This window comes from Quercus lobata, chromosome 5, assembly GCF_001633185.2.
Source record: "Quercus lobata isolate SW786 chromosome 5, ValleyOak3.0 Primary Assembly, whole genome shotgun sequence".
Taxonomy (NCBI): Eukaryota; Viridiplantae; Streptophyta; class Magnoliopsida; order Fagales; family Fagaceae; genus Quercus; species Quercus lobata.
Window position 1 is genome coordinate 75,019,711 of NC_044908.1, and position 27,254 is coordinate 75,046,964.

At 35.2% G+C, this 27,254-nt stretch overlaps 1 pseudogene; it reads right to left on the minus strand.

Moving 5' to 3' along the window:
* Positions 1-3,972: 3,972 nt before the first annotated feature.
* LOC115991126 lies at positions 3,973-20,800 on the minus strand (annotated as a pseudogene).
* Between the last annotated feature and the right edge of the window lie 6,454 nt (positions 20,801-27,254).

The following is a 27,254-nucleotide window of genomic DNA, read 5'->3' on the forward strand; positions in this document are numbered from 1 at the left end:
CCAAGCCAAGATTAATGATCTGAAGGGTTCTTTAAATTTGTGTTCCTATCATCAAGTGGTGCCAAATAATTTGAAAACAAAGTTTTGAATGCTATATAGTAACCATTTTGATCTAAAGAGAAAGAGATGTGATAGCTTGCTTTGCTATTTTAGGATAAATTATACTTTTTAAATAATATACTAATTAAGGAGATTTCAAATTAAACTATGAAATTAATTTAAGACTATTACAAATTAAACCGTATAGTTATATTAGTTTAAAATCGAACCCTAGAATTTTAAAAATATATCCATTTAAACCCCTAATTAATACCAAAAATCAGACCCCAAACCAAGGTGTAAATTGGTATGATTTTAGAAGTGTGGAACTCGATTTGAAATTGATGAAATCATATATAAAGTTTATTTGTAACAGTATGAAATTGGTGTGCTGTCGCAGGCAACCAAAAATAAAACCTATACTCCTAAAAATATATGTAGTAGTGCGAGTAAGGATTGTTCCCACAGAGAGTATCTAGCCCAGTTTTATGCTACGTGAACAAGGGGGGGGGGGGGAGGTGGAGTATAATGAAAACAATTTTAAGAAAAAAAAAAAACAACTAAGGAACAATTCAAATTAAAGTATCAAAATTAATCAAAAGAACAAACCTTGGTCTAAGTCAACATCCACAATTGGAATTTTACAACTGATCATCGATACAAGCATATATCAATTCACACTTTTAATATTCACCATCGGAACAATTTTCCTATCTCTCCTTAGTCGTAGTTAATTAGAAAACAAGCGATCTAATAAACCCTAACTACTAAACAACGCAAGACAAGCGCTAAAGGTTTAATCTAGTAGCAACCTTAAGAATTAGAGAGATCGATGAAACTAAACAACACAAACACAAGCGATTGCATTTAATTTACTCGAGCATTCTTCCTAAGATCTAATAATTTCTGACGCAGCAAATCATTAAATCTTGGTTGCTTCACAAGTTAGAGTGATCAAACAATTACGGATTTGATATCTAACCTAGCAGTAGATTGCAACGAATAATAAACTAGTAGGTCTCCTAGTAATTAAACGAGACAATCATGAAAATAGGCACAGAAGAATATCTGATATTCAAAGCATAAATTGAACAATAAAAACAAATTAGATCTTACAGTTTTATTGATTCTGAGGCTTTAGTTTCCTTCGACCAAGTATAAAAGTTTAGCCAAGTAGGGCCATGATGAAAACTCAATGGAAAAAATTAGAGAAGAGGGAGAGAGAGGCGTGTGTCTCCAATTCTGATTTCTCCTCCCCCTTTTACACGTTAATTCCCCCTTTCCCAAGCCTACAAAATCTCTTAAAAATATTCTTAATAATAATATCCAAATCTAACTAATTAAGGAAAAATATTAAAAATAAAACAAAGTCCTAATATAACTAGGAAAGTGGTCTTTTTTAGCTGAAAATTTCGTGCACCAGATCTGGAAGCTTCTAAAAATAAACCCCATCAGATCTGCGTATTAGAATTGCAGGCAAAGGAACATTCCAGAACGTCAGCAGTGCAGGTGCAGCAACTTCAAGCCCGATTTCGACCTTGATGCAGCCTGTATCTCTCAAAACTCAAAACATGAAAGTTGTATAGCTTTGTCTTGGCGTTCCATAGCATCTTGAATCATCTCAATCGGAGCTTGGATGAGAGAGTTATGCCCAGATTACGAAGCGATGTCAAAGCTGTCCAGAATCTCCCAATTAGCTACGTTTTGCACTTACGCCTCCATTTGCATCCTAAATCAAAATATAAGAATAATGAGTACATTTAGGCACCAAATAAATATAAAAGCCAAAATATTAAGGGAGAAAAATATGACAATTTGCATTCTCATCAGAAACTTATGAAACTGTAGATTTTATTTTGAAACCACTCTTATAAAATAAGGTTTAAAATTCTGTAGCAGTATTAGTTCTACCACCATTTGAAAAAAGTTCAGGAAAAACTAAAGTTTAACTGCCTTTGCCTCGTGTAGACAGGCCTTGAATCTCTGATCAAACGAGTTGCATGGGACCGATAAAAAGTTCCGAGGCCAAACTCCTTGGTAAAGACCAAAGAATATAGAGCTTTTCCTGGATCCTCAAAGTGATAAAAGCCAAGACAAAGCTCAACATCAAAAGACTAGACATGCATATGCATGCAGTATGTAAATAATCAGAGAGAGAGACTATATATATACCTGTTAATTGTAGGCCAAATATCAAAATACCAATAAGGAGCAATAATATTGGAGCCATGGGGAAAAGGAAATGAAAAACCAACTCTTAATGCTTTACACAGATATCTCTACACAGTTACCATCAATAACTAACGTGCAATGTTACAGACACAAACTATTTTATAACATTTTTACAAAATGTTGTTGTGGCTTAGCCTCTTATTGGTTTTTATTTAGGCCCCACTATTAGTATCAATTTTACATTTATCAATAATCATTCATCACATTAATAGTTTATAAAAAATTTTGTAAAATAATTTGTATTTCTAGCATTATTTATAACAAACCTTTTCATTTATTTAGATAGACAATTGCATGCCTCGGGAATTTAAAGTTTTAGTCTAAACTTTCAGACAATGCTAATAATATGCGCAATGCTAATAATATAATATTTTACACAACTTTTGTCATAATTTGTCACATAGCGAGTTGGGAGTGTTGAAAATGTGAAACCACTATTTTTTCTTTACCACCAACTCACCACGCAGTAAATTATGAAAAATGTTGTGATGCTAGCTTGTCTTAAAATGACTCCGTCAATCACTCCATTGAATGACTCCTTCAATCACTCCATGGAAATCAAATTAAGGTGATTTCAAATCAAACCATGAAGTTAATTTAAGACAATTAGAAATTAAACCATATAGTTATATTAGTTTGAAATCGAATTGAACCTTGGATTTTTAAAATATATCCATTTAAACCCCTAATTTATAAATATAATAATAGGTGAAGCTGAAAGAAACTTAAATTAAAATTTCAAATTAGAATCCTCAATTTTGTGTCATGTGTCTAGATTTATATGGGGACTACATTATAATTAATTTTACACTTAAGTTTGTGCCATATGTCCACTTAAGTTTTTTAATTTTTATGCCAAGTGAGTTAATGAGTGCAAAATACTAAAAATCTAAATTAATGAACTATAATTTAAAAAAAAAAAAAAAAACTAATCACATATACTCAATAAAAATCATAAACATTCTATCTTATTAAATATTAGAAAAAATTATCATAAGCAATATTAAATTTGGGCAAGAATTATAATATGTGACTAATTACGTTTACTTTTAAAAATATATATAATTTGACTAATTATTTATATTTTTATGATAAAAATTGTGTTTAATTTAAATGTACCCATACATATGCATGTGTTACATACTATTTTAAAAAAAAAAAAATTTGATTAATTATTTATATTTTTATAATAAAAATCGTGTCTAAATTTATGTAGGGACCATATTATAATTATCCCCTTAAATTTGTGTCATGTGTCCATCTAAGTTTTTTAATCTTTGTGCCAAGTGAGTTAATGGGTGTAAAATATTATGAATCTAATATTAATGAGCTATGAAATATAAAAATTAAAAAAAAAATCACATATACTCAATAAAAATCACCACACAACAAAAATTATCACACGTTCTATCTTATTAAAAATTATAAGAAAAAAAAAATCATCATAAGTATTATAAAATTTGGGTAAGAATTTTAATATGTGACTAATTACATTTACTTAAAAAAATAAAATTAACTAATTATCTATATTTTTATGAAAAAAAATTATGTTTAATTTTAATGTAACTATATGTTCCCACAATAGCTTGCTGAAATGGAAGTTGGATTTATGATTTTGTCGTATAACAATCTCATAGGTTCTCTCCCTCCTCTTTTCAACTCTATATATTTACATATTCTTTCCCTGTCTAGGAAAAACTTTTATGGACAACTACCAAGCAACATTGGTAGTGCCACCAATCTTCTGTTTCTTATGCTGAATGACAACAATTTTTCAGGGAAGATTCCTGAATCCATTTCCAATCTTGCCACCCTCACGATATTGGACTTGTCCAAAAACAAATTTTTTGGCAATAGTTTACCAGATTTTAGCTCTAATATACTTCTCCAATTCATTGATTTATCTTCAAATGAATTCTCAGGTGAAATTTCAACAAACTTTTCCATACAGACTACAATTCTCTCATTAGGTAAAAATAAGTTTTCTGGCATCATGTCTACCAACCTAAATAATATGACCAACCTTATATGTCTAGACATCATTGACAATAAAATCACAGGTGAATTACCATATTTTATCTGCCAAATCTCCACCCTTTGAATATTGAATTTACAAAACAACTCTTTTCAAGGTTCAATCCATGATTGTATTTCCAATCTTACTAGACTCCAAATTCTTGATCTTTCAAGTAATCATCTTGTTGGAAAAATCCCTGCTAAATTTGGAAATCTTGCTGGTATGACTAAAACATCTCACGAATCAATAGACATTCTTCCTGATGTTACAACTACTACTTCAAGCTTCAAAGCCAAGAACAAGATTAATGATCTGATCCTTAATTGGAAGAAGCCAACACAAGGTCTATCTTGGAAATATTTCATGATCTATTATTTCTTAGACTTGTCAATGAACCAACTTTCAGGTGAAATCCCAACCACATTAGGTAGTTTGAAGGCTCTAAAGGTTCTCAAAGTCTCACATAACAATCTTTATGGAAGGATACCAGAAAGTCTTGGTGATTTGTCGAATCTAGAGAGTTTGGACTTATCAACAATTTATCAAACTCAATTCCACAATCACTAGGAAAGTTGCAACAATTGACTATTATGGATGTTAGTAACAACAAGTTGGCTGGCAAGATTTCAGGTGGTAGCCAAATGGATACTATATGTTTTTAGACCCCTTAAAACACAAGTTGTTTAACCTAGTTATTTAGCCAAGTGATTACTTAGATAAATTATTCAAATCTAGGTTAACACAATCAAATCATATCATGAAAACAATGCTGAAAAGTAAATAACACAATGATATGATAACCTAGAAAAACTAAATCGGTAAAAAACTTGGGGAGGATTTAACCTAGTTATCCTCAAGGTAAAACAGATCCACTATAAAAGAATTGAAGTTTGTACAATAAGACTTAGACCACTAACATTCTATTGCTACCTCGAGTAGAAAACTTACTGCCACGACCATGTGACAACTCCGAGTCCACGGACTACTTCTTTCCTTGATCCACATCAACCACAAGTTCTGCTACTTGTGTCTTTCTTTAAGCTCTTGAAATGGCAACTGAAAAAGATCACCAAGTTCTTGACATCAATCTTGATCTTGATAACCCTAAGTGTGTATGAAAGTAAACACCTCTAGATCTCATAGAAGATTCACACACACAACATATCAACAACCTCTAAAACGTAGTTAGAGTTTTTCCTTTTATACTTGAAGTAAAACATAAAACCCTACACGTCATATGGGCTTGGGCTGAGTTGGAAATTCTGCAGAAAAAACAATCTGCATGAGGTTCAATCGATTGAGTCTAATTTTCAATTGATTGAGCCTTGTAGATTTAGTCCAGTACATTCTACAATCACTCGATTTCAACTTTACACATAAACACACTTTGAGCAGCCTAAATCTAGACTCTAAGTTTTGATCATGGTTTACTGACACATTACAAATTGAAGTTCTAATACATTTAGTTCCTAAAGTCTTAGAACCTAACAGATACAATGAATGATCCAAACTTTTATGCCAACTATAGTGGGTTGTGTGGAATGCAAATTCGAGTGCCATGTTCGGAAGACTTCGCACCAACAAAACCACGTCCAAAGGTTGAGAGTAAGGAAAGATGGTTCTCATGGGAAAGAGTGGGGATTAGATATGCAGTTGGCTTCATCATAACAATGGAAATCCTATATCTTGCCAAGTATTTTGTCCCAGCAAAACCTCCAAATTACCGTGGTCAACAAAGAAGGCGAAGGATATAAATTATGCATGTAAGAGTTGTTTGTTTCGCTTGTAGTTTAGTAGCCAGTGAGGTTAATCTCTTATTTTCTTTTCTTTTTTCTTTTTCATTAAGTTAAGGTGTTGTTTTGTTTTTGGTTTTTTTACGTTGCTGCCACTTGTTTTGTTGCCTGTTTATGCATGACTACTGTGAATCTTTGTCATTGAATTGTAATAAGGTAAGAGGGAAATTGAGAAGAAATATATCAAATATCATATATAAATCCAAGAAAGTTGTTTTTCCCATCATATGATTATTTAAACTAGTAGTAGACTCTCACAGTTTGTAGGCTATATAATTATTTTGGGATGTGATATAATTTAGATTTTTTTTCTTTGAAATTTGTGCAATAAATTAGGAATAACAGTCTTTAACAAATTATTTATCTTATAAGAATATTTCATCTCATTTTAAGTGGATTATATATATATATATATATATATATTAGGTGGATTTAACAAGCTAAAAAAAACGATAACTAACTTTGCATTTCAAGAAGTTAGAAGAATGATTTTTAAATTATATATAAAAAGTTAAATACTATTATTTAAATAAAATTTCATCATTAAAAACAATATCTTATTTAAATCTAGAAAAAGTATTTTATATCAAATGATACTACGTCATCCGTATCAAAATCCAATAAACGAGAGACATGTGCAAAAATAACTACCCACTAACATGTCTTTCATTTGTTAGTAAGTTAGTTATTTTTTACTGTCATGTCTCACACTTATTGAATTTTGATACTGCCAACATAGTATCATTTGATATAAAATACTTTCTCCATAAATCTATCGCCTCAAGTCTCGTACTACATTGAGCCAGTCCTATCTATTTGTGGTGAAGATTATAATTTCTTCTAATTGAAGTGGTCATGATTGAATTTTTTCTCCAACTTCCTATCGAAGAATATAGTCAGGGTCTTCAAAATTGTTACATCTTCGGGTCACTAAATTAAATTTTGAATCTATAAATGCTTTTTCTTATCCAAATATTATTTTGTTCTTCATTTCAACATACCTGTATATGCATATGGCATGGATAATCTGAATTGAGACAAGAAGAAAAGAGAGTGACCTAACCAAATTTATTATCCAAGTGTTTTGTTCGATATTATCATTTGTTGCAAGCCGAAATATTGCAACTTCTATGAGGAAAGTAGCAAATAGCCCTACCAAAATAATAATAATAATAATAATAATAATTAATTTTATGGTAATATTGGTTTCCAAATAATTAGAAAAAGGTGAGAGGAGTCCATTTGGGAATAGCTTTGTTAGGACATATGTGTTTCACTTGTTAGGAACATATGTCACTATTTTATGTAATTGGCTAATCCTTTGACAAAATGCACTTTACTTGTAATTGGGTAGATCTAGGATGTGTTCAATACTTTAAGAAACAAGGTTTCAAGTTCAAGTGTGAAATTGTTGCTCATTAAAGCTCGATAGCTAGCATCTATCGAGATTTAAAGAGAGCTATTTCAGCCCAAGGCTCAACAGCTGCTCGACTAATAGGTATCTGTCGAGGTTTATGAAAAACAGATTTCTCAATTCTGTTTTCATCCAATCCGTGAGTATGTGTTTGGGCATTCTTTTCTTACAACCCTAAACATATATAATGATTATTTTAAGGGCCGTAAAAGGTTATGCAGAGTTGCACAAGAACACAATTCCACAAGTGTGAAGAAGAGTGTGACTGAAAACCTAGTTTGCCCTAGTTCTTGTAGAAGCTGCTATGTTTTTACAGCATAAGGTTTTGTGATCAAGCAACTTCATGATATTCATCATGGGATAAACAGAAGAACTTTGCAGCCAACATCCTTCTCAAGTTGGTGATCAAGTCGTGTATTGGGATCCGTTCAATTGGTTAGTCACGTACTAGGAGCCGTGCATTACAAGGAGAGATTGTCACTACATAACAAGTCCAATAGAGTGTTGGGGTAAGGGTTCAACTATAGGTTGGTATAAGGTACTGGGATTCCTTTACTTGTAACCGTTTGTTTTGATAATAATGGATTCTCAAGAGTGGTGACTGGTGTAGGTTTTCCCCATTCGTAAACAAATCACCGTGTCAATTTAATGTCCGCTGCATACTTAGTTTAATTGGTGATTTGTTTGTACTACCATGTACATTGCATGTTAATTTGAATAATCAATAAACTTGGCTAATTAATCAATTAATTTATCACAAAGGGTTAATACGTTTTTGGCCTATTAAGTGGTATCAGAGCAAGCACACTCTGATTAGGGTTAATCTTTGCTGTGTGATCCATTGAACCTTGTTTGTCATGGATAGAGGACAGTCTCTTATTATACCTCCTTTATTTGATGGCATTAACTATGAATACTAGAAAGTATACATGAGAGTTTTCTTGCAGTCTTTAGATGAGAAAATGTGGCAGGCTGTTGAGATAGGCTGCACTAAGCTGAAGGAAGCACCGGCAAATTTGGATGATGCTAAGATCAAGGTGGCAAACTTCAACAGTAGGGCATTGAATGCTTTGTTCAATGCAGTCACTAATGAGGAATTCAAGAAGATATCCTCCACTAAAACTGCAAAGGAAGCATGGACCATTCTCTAGACAACCTATGAAGGAACCAAGGCTGTCAAAGATTCGAAGTTTCAAAGGCTCGTTACTAGCTTTGAAGAGATTAAGATGGAGGAGGATGGGTCGTTCGATGAGTTCTATGCCAAGCTCAAGGATACAATAAACTCAGCTTTCAATCTTGGGGAAACCATTCCTGAACCCAAGATTGTGAGAAAGGTGCTCACATCTCTACTTGAGAGATTCCATGCCAAGATAGCCGCTAAAAGCTCGAAAATGTGTTAAAAACACAAAAGCTATTTAGACCCCCAAATAAAAGTTACAGCTCAATAGATTTTACACTAACTTAATTCTAAGTGTGGAATAGTGTAAATGCGAGCGAATAAACAAACAAGCTACTCTAACACATATTCATATAATCACAACAGTAAAATGAAATGTAAAAGAGTAGGGAAGAAGAATGCAAACACAGATAACACGCTGATGTCCTATCGAAGAGGAAACCGAAGAACTCGGCGAAAAACCTCTCTGCCGCCCTCCAAGCGGTAATCGATCCACTTGACAATCAGTTGGGATACATGGGTTAGCAAGAGACCCTCCAAGCCTAATCTACCTACTGTACCTAAGCCCTCCAAGCTCCTACTCCAACAAGGCTTCTCGGAACCGTGTCTTGTCTAACTCTTCAGATCTCGCAACAAGTTCCATGTTGCATCTGCCATCCTTGGCTTTTTCTAATGCTTCCCAGCAACACCAAAAACACTCACTACACTGAAAATGTGTGGATTGTGTTTGGGTACAAATCTCCTCTCAGGGTATTATAATGGGAGAGGGAAGGAGAAGAGGCTACAATGATTTCTCACTAAGGATGAGTAGCTATCTCTCTCAAAAAGATGGATGTGTGTGTTGTAGAAAACCTAACTAGGGTTTTTCTTTCTAAATGGCCTCCTTTACATTTGTGGGTAATGAGGGTATATATAGCATGGGTGAAGGGTAAGCAAGTTACACTTAAAAAACCTCTAGACAGAAAGTTTCGAGACTATCTCGCGGGAAGGCCTTACCCGCGAGACACTCGTGAAAACGATAGCCTGGCATGACTCTTCAGCTTCCATACATATGCTCCTCATGTGTCTATTTCGCGGGTTAGCTTCTCACGAGCTTTTCGCGAAATCCATTGATTCTTCACCAACTTGATACTAAACCCAATACAATAAAATCCCACAAAATACAAGGAATAAAATTAAAGCAATTACAACACTTTTTATCATGGAATAAAGCTAGCATAAAACATAGTTGTAAATCACAACTTTACAACCAAAATTGAGGAATCAAAGGATATTGGCAAAATTCTTTTAACAGAGTTGGTTGGAAATCTGCAGACCTATGAGTTGGGTTTGACAAGGATTGGAAAATCAAGTAAAAGCAAGAGCACGGCATTGAAGGCCAAGAGTAGTGATGCTGATGATTCTTTTGATGATGAAGATTCTAAGATGAAGTCATATATCACCAGGCAATTCAAGAAGTTCATGAAAAATGCCAATGTAAAGGGCTTCGACAAGGACTGTAGGCAGTCGAGTTCTTTTTAGTCTAAGAGCCAAGACAAAGGGAAGAAGGATGCTAGGGATGGCGGTCAGTACACTGTTCCCTTAGGACTAACGTGCTTTGGGTGTCAAGGTTTCGGTCATATGAAACAAGAGTGCCCTAAATATCTCAAGACCATTGGGAAGAGCAAGGCACTCGCTGCTACGTTGAGTGACACTGAGCTTGAGGATGATTTCGACAATAAGGATGACAGGATCCTGAATGCCTTCACTGCCATTGTCAATCATACTGATGGGATTGTTGAAGATATGGATGAAGAAGAAGAATTGGTGGAGTCTAAGTTTGAGAAGATGGATGAACAAGATGACATTCACATAGCCTATGCAAAGTTACACAAGGTCTCAGAAAAGTATGAGAATATATATTGGTTGGCCATCAAGAAGCTTAGTGATGTGGAGCTTAAGCTAGAAGAAATCTCTACAAAGTTTGATGAAGCAAATCAGACTATTGGAGCACTGAGGTTTGAGAATAAATTCTTGGCTGAGAAGACCAAGAAGCTTGAGACAACATTGTTCCAAGTCAGTGCTCAGTTGGGAAGAACTTCAAGCGCTAAGCTCGATGAGATGCTCAGTCATCAAAAATCTGCTTTCGATCAAACCAGTTTAGGATATGATTTCTCTTTTCCTATCATTGCTTCTATTAGTACTACTATTTTTGTTCCTCTTGATAATAATGTTGAAACTGAGAACAATGTTGTCCTGAGAACAATGCTATCAAAAATGAATTAGCTAGTGAGAACATAGATAAGGGTAAATCTATCTTAGGAGCACCCCCTAAACTTGATAAGAAAGAGATTAAAAACCCTAGGTCTAAGAAGGCTAACTCTTAAAAGCCGAAACAGAAAAAGCAACATTTCTGTCATCACTATGGAGCAGCTGGACATACTCGACCTAATTGCTACAAGTGGTTAGCCACTCAAAAGAGCAATAGCATGATCGCGTCGGGAGATCAGAATCAGCTTCCATTCTCTTTTGCTCCTCCTGGAGATCTTCTCAAAGCCCATATGTTCCTTTCAAACTCGAACAATTTCAATTCTTTACCCTCACCTCTGGTTCAAAGATTCACACAAAGGAAAGGCTCTTCCAAGGTGTGGAAGGAAAATGGCTTGAAGTGATTCTGTCACTTTTTCTCTCTCCCCTTCATATATATAAATATATATATATATATATATATATTTTTACATTACTTGTGTGTTTTGCTTTATTGTTTTGAGTCAATCTAGTTTTATGCATTGCTTTGTTTAATTTGTTTTTGTTTGTTTTTCTTTTCAGTTTTGGTTTATTTTGTTTTTCATATAAAAAAAATTGAAAAATACAAAAACAGTGTGTGTTTGTGTACATTGGTACTTGTGTACCATGGATGGCCATTGAAACAAAATTTTCTAAAATTTGTATCTTTTGTAACTTAGATGAGCATCTCTATGCACAACTAAGCAAGTGAGCTTTGTGGCTCATGTTTATGATGAGTAAGATTAAGTGATCTCTTGTACTTAACACTCGTATCACTCTTTTTGATGGGAAGGACTAGAAAATCCTAAGAGAAAGGCATAAATAACCATCTCACAATTTTTTCCCGCCAATCATGACATGACATTTGTATACTTTGGCATAGAAAAAGTGAAATGTCAAATGCTTAACATAATTGGGTATTTCTTTCTCTCTCTTATATGCCCATGCATGATTTGCTTAAAATGAAAAATATGCAAAGAAAATAAAAAGAAAAAAGAATAAAAATGCTTTATATATGATTGCAAGTGTGTATTCTAGGAGATGTGGGAATTATATGATGTACCTCGAAGGTGATAGTCTCCATCAAATAGTTATGATTGTGTGTGAGTTAAAGTGATTTTTTCATATCTTAAATCGTCATAACATGTAGACACTTATGCAATCTTGTGATGTTTTTCAGTCACAACAAGCAATATTCTTTGCTACTTTTGATACATGTGCAGGTACAATGTGATTGGCCATCACAAGGAATATATGTGTTAATGTATGCTCACTAAACTGTCTTAACTTGTTTTTGAAATATAAAATGGGTTAGACTTGTTTAGTGTGTGTGTGTGTTTTGGGATCTAAATGCCTATCAATTTTATTGATGAGAGATGATTTTAAGAGATTAAAATGATGTTTAGATCTTTGGTTGAGTTGCATGTTTGATTGCATTCATGTATGTGTTTTTCCCTTCTTGAAAAACTGTTTTTAAAGCAATCTCGACAGCTCCTCGACACCCCTCAATACCTAGCTTATCTACCAAGCTCTTCAGTTGCTTTTTATCGCAATCTCGACACCTCTCAATAGCTAGGTGGATCGATCAAGAAAGTTTATGTCCCCTTGATATCTCCTCGATCCATTAAGCTTCTATTTGACTGTGGACACTTGCTTGATAGCTGCATCTGTCGACCTTTTTAAAACTCAACACCACTTGACACCTATAGCTGTTGAGAATTACTAAGCTTCTATATATTCACTCAGCGCGATCTGAATCTCATTTTGCTCGATCTCTCTCGATCTCTCTAGACTCTTCAACTTCCTAAACCTCTATCTCTCTCACTCAAACCTCTTTCTTAAGGATTTTTTGGCCTTAATCAAGTTTCCTTCACTTGGTAAGTGTCTTAATCCTTCATTTTCATGCATTTTCATATCTTTTGACCTAAAAATTGGGGTTTTTGGAAAATGTTTGGATTTTTCAACTTGATGAGGTTTTTGCAAACTTTTTGAAATGGGTTTTGAAGATTTGATCTTTAAAACTTCATGTATTGCATCTCATGTGCATTGTAACTATATTTTCATGCATTTAGATGTGTGTTATATATGTTAAATTGATTGTATGATGGTATGATTGGATTGGGCTGAGCCCATGATGCAATTACTATTGCATATCATATGCTCATGCATTTTCATGCATACGTCCTTTACATTCTATATATTCTTATATATTTGAACTGTTTTGAGACATTTCTGATTGTTTCTTTCTCCCCCCCCCCCCTCCACCCCTCACTCTCTAGTTTACGTTTGTGCATCATGGCACCAAAATGTAAGGCTGTTCCATCCTAGAACCCTCTTCATTCTAGGGCATCCACTTCTTCTTCTGATCCTACTCCCTCACACGTCCAGTTTTGTGATGAAAAGGCTGTTGGGAAAATTTAGACCCTAGTTGATAGAATTAACAAGTTTTAAACCTAAGTTATTAATTAGATTTATTATGAGTAAAACTTGTTAAACCAAACAAACATCAATATCATGTCAAAATCATGCAGTGGAAAAAATAAATAAGACAAGATATAATGACCCAAGAAAACCAATGAAACAAACTACTTTTACAGTAAAAAACCTAGGGGGAAACTTTCCTAAAAAGCAACCCACTATAATAAAGAAAAGTTTCAGATCTAGTACAAAACCTTTGTCCCTAAACTCTACAATCCCCGCAGATGAACTTATAGCAGAAACCTTCTACCGCTTTAGAACCTTTGAACTCTTCAATATATGAACGCCACCCTTTTTGCACGGATCCCAATATGTGACTAACCAAAGATGCACAGCTCCTAGTACATGACTAACACACCAACTTGAAGAGGATGTTGGCTGCAAAGTTCTTTACTTCATCAACAATGAAGATCAAGAAGCACTTGGTTACAAAACCCTTAGGCGCAAAAACGTAGTAGCTTCTTTCAGAGAGAATAAGGCACCGATCACCTTTTGCATATGTTCTCATTGTATTCTCTTATGTGACGGCCTCTAAAATAAGCCTTATATGTGTTTAGGGTTGTGAGAAAAGAAACCCTACACAAATACATAAGCATGGGCCAAAAATCAAATCTGGAAATCTAAAATTCGTAATTCTCGATAGATAGCTATCTATCCACAGCTGTCGAGACCTCGATAGATAGCTATTTGTCGGCAGCTATCAAGACTCATTAAACCTCAATAATGGCTATATGTCGGCAACTGTTGAGCTATCTGTCCAGCTTTAATGAACAACTTCTCTTTACTTGTTTCTTGATCCAAACTTCATGGCTTTAATACTAGACTTGAACAACATGTTTCTTAAAGTACTAAACTCATCCTAGATCTACCCAATTACAAGTAAAGTGCGTTTTGTCAAAAGATTAGCCAATTACATGAAATATGTCCTTAACAAAGGCCAAAACAGACTTCTTTAAGAACTTCTCTAGACGAGGTGTTCATTCGGAACGCCAAGTCATCTTGTTAGACTTCTCCAACACTAACCTACCCACTGTTATTTACAGTAGGGGTTAGGAGTCACTGTGCGACATCCCAATCACTTGTCCATCCGTGCTAATCTAGGAGTTCTACTCCAACATGCATGGATTTGATTATTCAGTACTTCTTTTTGTTACTCGCGTTCGAGGTATGTGCATAGTGGTCACACCGGATATTGTATTTGATGTGCTCCATGTCCCCAGGGTAGCGCATCCTAACTACCTTGGTTGTGATCGTCTTAAGACCGTGTCTAAAGACGAGCTTATTTCTACTTTTTATAAGCGTCCCTCTGATTGGGGTGATCATCAATTCACTCCTTGCTCGGCCTTTGCTAAAGGCCCTCGTTTTCTTAACATGGTTATGACTTTTGTTTTACATTCCCTTTCTCATTATAACTTTATTATCGAGCCCCGTGCTTGATTTTTGCTTTCTTTGTTAAAGCATCTCACTATAGATTTTCCCTCTCATTTCATTCTTTCTATCATATATGTACATAGGGATATGATGACCCGTGATAAGCTCATCTTCCCTTCAACTATCAAGAAGATTTTACGCCATTTTTCTGCTCCCTTTCCCATGTCTGACCACTACCACGTTATGTGTGCTATTGACGCCGCTACCGTTAAAAGGAGCAAGGCACAGTTTCGTTCGAGGAGATCTGGATTGGCAGCTCCTCCCACTCCTTCGGCTCCATCCACCTTTGCTCCCTCTACTTCTGGAGGAGGTGTGACTCTGGATGCGATCATGGCATAGCTTCAGCACATGGATGCTCGCCTTGATACACTCATTACTGAGATGTATCAGGTGAACACCCATGTCGGCCATATTGCTAGACGGCAGGCTTGCCTTGGTGGCTTTGTGGAGTCTTCCTCTCCTCCTCCCAAGGCATTTGAGGCATCCAAGGACGATGATGACTCCGAAGATGATGATGATGATGAGGATGGAGATGCTAGCTCTTCCAGCACTGATGAGATGTCTACTTAATACTCTTACCCTTTGTCACTCATGACAAAAAAGGGGAGTAGTTTTGGATATCAGAGTAGTCATACTTAGGGGGAGAGTTAGTATAGAAGATTTTTGTTAGAGGGAGTGTGTACTTTAAGGGATGTAGTGAGGATTAGATGTATTTTTTTCTCTCTATTTCAGATACATTATATCTTGTATATTGATCTTGTGATTATTTTGACATACATTGTACTTATATTCTTTATATATTGATGTATGTTTTTCACCTACCATTACATGTGTTGTTTCTTTTCTCTCTTTATGCACATGCTTCTTATAACTCGTATGCAATCTATTATTTCTGTTTCACACTAAGATGTCTTGATGAGTTTTGTTTAAAGTGTTTCAAAAATACAGGTTGTCAAAGTCTACTTGCCATAAACTCTTTTCTTGCAATGTTTTTCAAGAGTTTGTGTTAGGATAGATTTTATTGTATTCAACAAGTGAGTAAGAGTTAAGTGATTTATGACTTCTGTCATGTGTTCATTTGTTTGTTGTGGTTTTGTCACGAATTGCCAAAGGGGTAGATTGTTAGGACATATGTGTTTCACTTGTTAGGAACTTATGTCACTATTTTATGTAATTGGCTAATTTTTTGACAAAATGCATTTTACTTGTAATTGGGTAGATCTAGGATGTGTTTAATGCTTCAAGAAACAAGGTTTCAAGTTCAAGTGTTAAAGCCATGCAAGTTTGTCTAAGAATTAAGTGTGAAAGTGCTACTCATTAAAGCTCGACAGCTAGCATCTATTGAGATTTAAAGAGATTTTTTTCAACCCGAGGCTTGACAGTTGCTCGACAGATAGGTATCTGTCGAGGTTTATGAAAAAAAAATTTCTCAATTCTATTTTCATCCAATCCGTGATGTGTTTTGGGCTTTTTTTTTTCTCACAACCCTAAACATATATAAGGATTATTTTAAGGGCTGTAAAAGGTTATGCAGAGTTGCACAAGAACACAATTCCACAAGTGTAAAGAAGAGTGTGACCGAAAACCTAGTTTGCCCTAGTTCTTGTAGAAGCTGCTATGTTTCTACACCATAAGGTCTTGTGATCAAACAACTCCATGATCTTCATTGTGGGATGAATATAAGAACTTTGCAACCAACATCCTTCTCTAGTTGGTGATTAAGTCGCGTACTAGGATTCGTGCAATTGGTTAGTCACGTACTAGGAGCCGTGCATTACAAAGAGAGATTGTCACTACAGAACAAGTCCAATTGAGTATTGGAGCAAGGGTTCAATTGTAGTTTGGTATAAGGTATTGGGATTCCTTTACTTGTAACTACTTGTTTTGATAATAGTGGATTCTTGGGAGTGGTGACCTTAAAATCACCCAGTGAGGTTTTTGACATGTAGGTTTTCCCCATTCATAAACAAATCACCGTGTCAATTTAATTTCCACTACATACTTAGTTTAATTGGTGATTTGTTTGTGCTACCACGTACATTGCATGTTAATTTGATTAATCAATAAATTTGGCTAATTAATCAATTAATTTATCACAAGGGGTCAATACGTTTTTGGCCTATCAAGCTTATTTACTAACTGACAATGTTTTGTTAAAAGTACTGTAGATAAAGTTAAAAGGTAGTTGAAATAGTACAGTGAGACCTATAAATAGTACCAAAAAGTACAATGAAACCCATAAATAGTAGCAAAAATAAGCTAAATAATAAAAAGAGTTGACTTTTTAAGTCAATGCCAAATGCACACTAATAGAACATATCGATATATAGCTAGTGTCTAACTTTGTATGTTTGCTTTGTGCTAGTGAAAATGTAAATGATAGAGATTGATAGACAGTACACAAAGAAGGCTTTCATTAGCCACGATTTGAGCAGCATGGCATCATGCAAATTAAGCAAACAACTTATCTAAAGCAATAAACATGTTTGCTAGCTTTGATTCAAAAGATTCCTAAAATGCAGAGATGGAGATATCATATGTCAAAATAATGAACATTAATCCAAGCAACCACTATATAAATATAATAGTATGGCTCAGAAGAAAATGCTAGCCTGAACTGCCAAAATAGGCTTTGAATTTTCCGTTAAGTGGTCATGAATTCTTTGAAGCTGTTCTTGCCCCCCGAAGAAGCTCTTCCTGTTGTCTATGGCCATATTTAGCAAATTGTTGTAGAGTACTCCTGTAATTCGTTAGTATTAGAAAATTATTTATTGATATTCTTGGTTTAAATTTAATTCATTAGTGTTAGAAAATTGTTAGTTTCCTATTGTACCTGCTATCTTCTAGTGCTTCAGATTGAAATTTAGTTAAATTTGGAAGACCCTCGAGCTGTAAATTTTCCGTCTATAATTTGTTGCTTATCTAAGGAAATCCCTGTCAAATTCCGAATGTCATCCACTTTGATTTGCAGATTTTTCATCTTCATAAACATTGCCCAAACTGTTGTAAGAATCATTGAGCATTGCCATTCCATCCACCAAACTTTTCCTCATTTCCACTTGTCCTTCTTTTCTTGCAGCTCTGATTAAGAAGCTGCAAGCTTCTTTGATTGCTCATATAAAACTTCTGAATGCTTGAGAGTAACATCTATATGATCACCTACATTCTTAATTGTTCAAGCTACTAGTTGAATTCGAGTATCAATGGAACTCAAAGAATCATAAATCTCACTTAAGTTCTGCAATAGAGATTATGTTTTGCCTTCTATAATTTTTAATTTGTCTTCAGATAGTGGGGCTGAAATTTTCAGTTCATTTACCAATCTCTCTGTTTGTTGCTTGAATGTTTGGGCCGTGAAAATACAACCAAAACAAAACCAACTCTGTTTAATTTCTTTTAGAAAAGGAAAAGAAAGTATTCAAATTGAGAAAACATTAGGTCAGGCTTGGTGTAAAACACTAATTTTACGCCAGCCAATAGCTGTTTGCCACGTCAGGCCCATCACTTAAAGAAACAGAATGATATATAAATAAATAAATAAAAAAGAAAAAAAAGAAAAGAAAAGAAAAAGGTTCACGCACACAGCCTCTGCTTCCTTCACGCCGTTCACCTCTGCTTCCTTTGCTTCCTTCACACCAAACCTTCACCACCACCACACAGATCATCGGAGCAGAACGATTTCAAAGAAGAAAGAGTTCTCATCGTGCCCTTTGCTTCCTCCTCTGGGTTGTGTTGTCCTTTGCTTGCCCGAACCTGAAATTACTTTTTCCTTATTATTCACAAAAATTAGTAAAACAAACATAGCCTTAACTCCCCCCACAAAAATTCCTCTCACACGCCCCAACCAAACATAGCATTAGCAAACCCAGCAAGCAAAACACCAGATATTCTTACACCTAGAAAAATTCACCCAAAACGCAGCAAAAAAAAACCAAAAGAAAGAAAACCCACAAAAAATCTCAGAAAGAGAATGGAAGCAAAAAAAAAGAGCAGCAAAAACAGTGAGGATCTCATTATTCAACATTCAAAAACCAAACTAGACACTACAGAGAGATTCCTCACCTCCTTTGTTTCATTTCCTCACCGGTTATTTCTTTTGATTTGACTTAGATTCTCAAAATTTAATTTTTGTATTCTATTTTCAACCAAACAGGAACATGAAAGCAAAGCAGAGAGAAAGACGTGGAAAAAACAGCAGAGAGAAAGAAAATTGACAAAATCTGTTTATACATCACCCATACACATTCACAATACACACGGATACGACACCAACATAGTTACACATAGCCTTCAAAATTTCACCCACACCACACACAGACCCATTTCACAATTTTCACTCATAAAGAAAATTGACCCATTTCACAACCCCAGAGGAGGAAGCACAGGGCACGGCAAGAACTCTTTCTTCTTTGAAATCGTTCTACTCCGATGATCTGTGTGGTGGTGGTGGAGGTTCGGTGTGAAGGAAGCAAAGGCTGTGAGCTTGAACTTTTTTTTTTTTTTTAAAGTCATTCTGTTTCTTTAAGTGATGGGCCTGACATGGCAAATATCTATTGGCTGGCATAAAACCAGTGTTTTATGCCAAGCCTAACCTAATGTTTTCTCATTCAAATTATGTGAAGGAATAATACTTAACTGTAATTGATGGCAGATGGAGTAAGTTTCAAGATATAATTCAAGGTAAGCTTATGAGCATGTTCATTTAAGCCCTTTATCAGAAGATTAAGCCTAACAGTACAGTAGATAGCAGTGATGCAGAATGAAGATGCAAGAAGAAGATGAGGTTAAAATCAGTAGAAGAAGAAGATGATGATGATGACCTATTTGAGTTTTACATTGAAACTGTTTAAATACTGTCTAGGTTCTTTTCCAAAATTGTAAAACCTGCATTACATAATTCAAATTATATAAATTTAGGCGGCTTCCACGACATGAAGTGCATCCACACACAAATACATTGATATCAATGATATGTCTCAGGGACGGACCCAGGTGGGGGCCTGGGCCCCTTAGGCCCAAAAAAAAAAATAGTAATTTAATTTTCAGTAAAAAAAAAAAAAAAAAAAAAAAAAGACATGGGCCCCCTTACTTTGTAGTTTAGCCTCCCTCCAAAATCATGAATCATTAGCCCAACCATGTAAATAAATAATGTAAAGAAACAATAGTGTTTTGTGTATTAAGAAACAATAATGTTTTGTATCTTTTGTTTATGTTGGTAGATGATTGCATTTTAATATATTAAGAAACAACAATTTTTTATATATTTGTCTTGGTTGAAAGTTTCTTAGTGTTGGTTTGGATATGGATGAAGATGCTGGCGTTTGCATTTTCTTCCTTTTTTTTTTTTTTTTTGTGTGTGTGTGTGTGTGGAACCAGCGCCTCTTGCATTATTCATAAGACATGAAAAGTGCATTAAGGCAAATGCATAGTACTTTTAGCGTGAACAGTATCTTTTTTATTATTTTTTTTATTGTTTTCAATTTTCAGCAAAATAAGCGATGCTGAAAATTGACTATAGTCTCTTTCCGGTACATCAACGTAGTCACTAGATGATGAAAAGAATTAAGAAGCGATGCTAATAAGGGTAACGCTTTATCTTCATCCTCATAATTCTCCCTAAAACTTGACAGTTGGGTGTTCAACATATTAAATGTGTTGAGATGCTCCAATTGATCTAAACCCTCCTTCATATGCAAACTATACAGTTGCTTCTTCACATACAACTTGTTTATCAGATTCTTTCTCATTTAAAGACCTTCTAGTTTTTCTCAAACCTCCTTTACGGTCTTTGCCTCTAGAATGTTGTGAATGACCTCATCACCTAGGTTGAGACGAATAGCGCTAGCTGCTTTCTCATCCATCTCTACCCAGTCTACATCCTTCATCGTTTCCAATTTCTTCTCCTTCCCAAGCAAAGCCTTGTGAACTCCTTGTTGAATTAGGAGATCCTTCATCTGCCTTTGCTAAAGAGAAAAATTTTCCTTACCACAAAACTTCTCTACATCATACTTTGTGCTTGACATCTTTACTGTGTTCAAAGGATTGAATCCTAATCTAGCTCTGATGCCACTTGTTGTGCAGATAGCACCCCAAGATTCAAATCAATAATAGTAAATAAGCAGAAATTAAATAACAAGCATATACAAAGAACACAAGAATTTATGTGGTTTGGCAAACTGTCTACCTCCACAGTGACGACGGAGAAATTTCACTATAAAATAATAGGGATATATAATAGTGCACAAGAACACACTCAAGAAACCAAAATCCCAAAATACCCTAACTCTCTCTCTCACCCACAATACAAGAAAACACTATTCTTCTTCTTATGCGGCTGCTGCTAGGTTATTAGGAATTCTCTAATTCTCTCTCTTGCCATACAACCCAAACCTAATATATATATATATATATATATATATGTCATAGGTCGGTTGTAGTAGGATTTAAATTCCTAGTTGAATTCGGTTTACTTGTGACTAACTTAGGCTTGTGGCAATTCAAGCCTCACACACGGCCCACTTCAACAGGTAATTTTGTTAACAATTTCTTTTGGTTTCCTTTAATGTAAATCATTTTCTCATTCGGGTAGTCCTATCCTATAATTTTTAGTTCTTCAAGTTTCCAAAATGCAAATCTCTTGCCTTTGCGTAGTCCTATAATTGCTTCAGGTTTACCGAAACAAAAATCTCAAGTTTCCTCAAATTCAATTCTTTTATTTATTTCTAGTGACTGACCTTGATAAGGACTATCATTGTTTAAACCCCAAATTCAAAATTTCCAAAGCAAGCTTATATTCAAACAATTGATGTGCGGAATGATAAAATAAGCAATACCCAAACATGCATGCAAACTACTCTAAGCCATATTTAAATCATAACTTAGCAGTAATTAAAAGCAAAGAGTAAGGGATAGAGAGAAGCAAACACAAGATAACACCGGCACGTGTTATTGAAGAGGAAACCGAAGAACTCGGCAAAAAACCTCTTTGCTGCCTTCCAAGCGGTAAAATGATCCATTAGAAAATCAATTGGGATACATGAATATCAATAGACCCTCCAAGCCTAATCTACCTGATACACCTAAGCCCTGCAAACTTCTTACTCCAACAGGGTTATGCCTAACCTTATCTTCTATAGCTTACCGGATCCTGCAATAAGCCCATTGCATTAACTAAAATGAATTGATTCTCTCTTGAACTACTTCCCAAACACCAAGAACCTTCTCAAACACCAAGAACCTTCTCACTGCTATGAATATGGTGAAGTAAGGATTTGGCTTAAGATCCTCGCGAGTTCTAGTCACTAGATAACAGAATGGCTAGACTGTACTTTTTGTCCTGTAGTGAGCCAGCTGTCTTGACCCTTCAACTTCTTGCATGCTCCGCACATGTGACACATTCGGCGAGTCACCACTCACGAGTCAGTCGCAAGTTGCCTCTTGATTGCACACATTTGATCAATTCTTCACACTCTCTCACACACAACCTATACATTATTCCCACCTAAATATAGCATTTCTAAATGTTGATTTACAAGCCAATTTGGCACAAAATAAAGCCAACATATAATTGAATAAATTCTGTTAGGTTCTAAAGACTTAGGATCTTATGTATTTAAAACTCTAATGTGTATTGTTGGCAAACCATGATCAAAACAAGATGTTTAGTTGTGTTTAGACTTGCTTAAAGTTGGTTTATTTATGTAAAGTTGGATTTAAGTTGATGCAGATTTATTAAAGCATTTTGGCTTGGTTCGATTGATTGAAGCTTAGGCTCAATCAATCGAAATTCGGGCAGAATGCGTTTTCTGTAGAATTCTAACTCAGCCCTAGCTCATTTAAAATGTTTAGGGTTTTATGTTTTTGCCCTAGGTATATAAGACAAACCCTAGCCACATTTTAGTGTTGCTCATATTGCGGTTTGTGTAAATCTCTTGTGAGATCTGTGAGGAGCTTTCCTTTACACAAACTTAGGATTATCAAGAGGAGATTTGTTCAAGAACTTGATGATCATTCAGTTGCTACCATAAGAACTTAAAGAAACACAAGCGGGTGTGCTTGTACTTGCTGGAGAATCCAAGAAAGTAGTCCGTGGTCTCGGAGCTTGCATGTGGTCGTGTCAGTAAGTTTCTATTGGTGGGTAGCAATAGGATGTTAGTGGTCTAAGTCCTGTTGAACAACTTTGATTCTTTCATAGTGGATTCAGGTTTACCTTGAGGATAGTTAGGTTAAATCCTCCCCAGGTTTTTACCGGTTTGGTTTCCTAGGTGATCATATCATTGTGTTATTTATCTTTCCGTTGCTATACATGATATGATTGTTTGATTGTGATAACCTAGATCTAGAATTTGGACTAAGTAATAACTTGGTTAATTAACTAGGTTAATCCTATTGTGTTTTAAGGGGTCTAAAAACTATCAAATTCAACTTTATAGCAACTAATGACAAAAGTAAATAACAGCCCATCAAATATTATCCTATCTCCTCCTAAGAATCTTATTGTAAAGTTGTGATTGACAACTATATTTTATGTTTGCCTTATTCCATAAGAAAAAGTGTTATAATTGCATTAATTTTTTTCCTTGTATTTTGTGAAATTTTATTGTATTGGGTTTAGTATTAAGTTAGTGAAGAATCGAGCATGAAATGAAGATCATTGCAATTTTACAACTATCTCGCAAGAAGCTCGCGAGTAAAGGTTTCCAAAAGAAGGCCATGTGAGAAGCACATGCTGGAAGCTGGAAGTTGAAGAATTAAGTGTTAGATTGTATTTTGCGAGTACTACACTTGACAGGCCATCTTGTGAGGTACCCATGAAACTCTCTGCTTGGAGGATTTTAAGTGTGACTTTCTTACTCTTCTCTCATACTATATATACCCTCATTACCCATAAAAGTAAAGGAGGCTATTCAGAGGAAAAACCCTAGATAGGTTTTTACAACACAACATACCCACCATTTTAAAGAGAGAGCTACTTATCCTTTAATGAGAAATGATTGTAGTCTTTTCTCCTTTCCTCCCCCATTGTTATACCTTGAGAGGAGATTTTTATCCAAACACAACCCACACCTATTCAGAGAGTAGAGAGTGTTTTAGAGCTTGGGAAGTTTTGGAGATTTGCCAAAAGAAGCTGGTGAGACTTGGCGGATTTAATCGGACGGTATTGCAAGATTCGAAAAGCTAATGAAGACAAGACTCCGAAAAGTCTATTGGTAACAGAAGTTTGGAGGGCAAGTACATTGGGTAGACTAGAGTTGGAGGGTCTTTTGTTATTTGTGTACTCCAACATATTCACTAGTGGATCGATTTCGACTTAGAGGGTCGTGAAAAGTTTTTTCACCGAGTTCTTCGATACCATCTACTGGTGTTATCTTGTATTTGCATCTCTCTTCCCTTACTCTTTAAGTTTTATATTTATTGTTGCTTACTTACTTATGGCTTAGAGAGTTGTTCTGGTTATGGCACTTCATTTATTCTTGTTCCGCACTTAGATAAGTATTAGTGTTTCACACTAATTTGAGCTTTCACTTATGAATATTGATAAAATTTAACAACTAAAAAACTAAACAATCCTACTAAAGCAAATAAGTAAAACAACCGATAGCACTATTTTTCTTAACTTATAAACATGGTCCTTGTAGAGCCCACACAATCCTTGCAAACGTTGCATAACCCTCTCTTGGTTCGTCCAAACATGCGTTGTTCTTAACATGTCTTTAAGAAATGATGGAAAAAGAGATAACTTGTTCATACATGGTAATAGTTTACTTTTTCATATTTTGATTGAAGGATGATGTTAGGTCATATGTAATTCACTTGTTAGGAACATATGTCACTATTTTATGTAATTGGCTAATCTTTTAACAAAACGCACTTTACTTTTATTTGGGTAGATCTAGGATGTGTTTAATACTTCAAGAAACCTTGTTTCAAGTTCAAGTGTTAAAGCCATGTAAGTCTATCCAAGAATCAAGTGAGAAAGTACTGAATTTTAAAGCTCGATAGCTGCTCGACACCTCTCGACACCTGGCTTATCTATCGAGCTCTTCTGTTGCTTCTTATCGCAATCTCGACACCTCTCGATAGCTAAGTCGATCGATCAAGCAAATTTCTGTCCCCTCGACACCTGCTCGACACCTCCTCGATAGTTGTATCTGTCAAAGTTTAAAGCTCGACATCTCCTCGACACCTCTCGATCGATCGAGGTAATGGGAATTCAGATTTTCAGATCTAATTTTCGGCCCATGCTGACATGTATGTGTAGGGTTTCTTTTCCCACAAACCTAGACCTATATAAAGCTTATTTTAGAGGCTGTCACATAAGAGAATACAAGGAGAACATATGCAAAAGGTGACTGATGCCTTATTCTCTCTAAAAGAAGCTACTACGTCTTTGTGCCTTAGGGTTTTGTAACCAAGTACTTCTTGATCTTCATTGTTGATGAAGTGAAGAACTTTGCAGCCAACATCTTCTTCAAGTTGGTAAGTGAGTCACATACAGGGATTTGTGCAAAGGAGTTAGTCATGTACTGGGATCCGTGCATCAAAAAGGGTGGTGTTCATATATTGAAGAGTTCAGAGGTTTTGAAGCGGTAGAAGGTTTCTACTGTGAGTTCATCTACGAGGATTGTAGAATCTAGGGACAAAGGTTTTGTACTAGATCTGAAACTTCTCTTTACTATAGTGGATTGCTATTCGGAAAGGTTTCCCCCCAGGTTTTTTACTATGAAATTAGTTTGTTTCATTGGTTTTCTTGGGTCATCATATCTTATTTTATTTATTTTATTCCGCTGCATGATTTTGACACGATATTGACACAATATTGATGTTTTTTTTGTTTTAACAAGTTTTATTCATAATAAATCTAATTAATAACTTGGGTTTAAACTTGTTAATTCTATCAACCAGGGTCTATATTTCCCAAGAAGTGGTATCAGAGTGGGTACACTCTGATTGGATTAATTTCCTGAGTGTGATCCTTGACCCTTGTTGTCATGGATCGTGGAAAATCTCTTTTGATTCCTCCTTTATTTGATGGAACTAATTATGCGTACTGGAAAGTTCGTATGAAATTTTTTTTGCAGACTCTAGGTGAACAGGTATGGCAAGCTGTTGAAGTTGGATGGATTAAGCCAAAGGAAGTGCTGGTGGATTGGAATGATGCAACAATCATAGCAGCAAATTTCAATAGTAGGGCCTTAAATGCCTTGTTTTATGGGGTGACCAATGAGGAATTCAAGAAAATATCATCCACAGAAGTTGCTATGGAAGCATGGACCATTCTTGAGACCACCTATGAAGGTACCAAGGCAGTAAAGACTGTGAAGCTTCAAAGACTTACTAGTAGTTTTAAAGAAATAAGGATGGAGGAGGATGAGACCTTTGATGATTTCTATGCTAAACTCAAAGATATTGTGAATTCTACTTTCAATCTTGGAGAATCTATTGCAGAATCCAAAATTGTTAGGAAAATCCTTAGGTCCTTACTTAAAAGATTCCATGCCAAGATCACTGTCATTGAAGAAGTCAAGGACATTGATCAAATTCCTTTGACTGAGCTTGTAGGGAACCTTCAAACATATGAGATGAGATTAGGCTCAATGGGAAAAGGTGGAAAGAGTAGAAACTTGGCTCTTAAGGGGAAGATGAAAGTGAAAGTGAAAGATGAAGATGAAGATGATGATAAGGATGAGGATCTAACCTTCATAACTAACGAGATTATCAAGCTTCTTCAATTTAGGAAAAAGGATAAGGGCAAACCTCCTAGGAAATATAAATCCTCTAGGAAGGGAAAGAATGAGAAACCCTTTATTCAATGTCATGAGTGCAAAGGTTTTGGTCATATGAGGATAGAGTACCCAAACTACCTCATAAAGGAAAAGACCAAGGAGTCAAAAGATAAAGGGTTGGTTGCTACCTAGAGTGATACTGAGAATGACTCTTCTGATGAGTATGTGGGTGAATGTAGTCACGTTATGGCCTTTGCTGCCTCAACCGATAAGGTGATTGTGGAGAGTGCTAGTGACAGTGAGGATTCTTCTTTTTATGAAGTACCTAAGAAGTTGACCCTTCAGGAAGCCTATTATATGCTATGCACTGAATTCATAAAATCTGAAAAGACTTCTCATCTTTGTAGAAAAGAGCTTAATGAGGTAAAAACTGAAAAAGTTGATCTGTTAGTCAAACTAGATGAGACTACAAGGTTAGTTGAGACTCTTGTTGTGGAGAACACCTCATTAGAAGAGAAGGTCAAGAATCTTGAGGTTGAGCTTAATCAAGCTAGAACTCAAATAGAGATGATGTCTAGTGCAAAGCTTGATGAGGTATTGAGTGCTCAAAAGCCTAGTTCTGATAAGACTAGCTTAGGATATGTTGTTTCCTCTTGCTCCTCCTCTTCCACGGCTTCTAGAT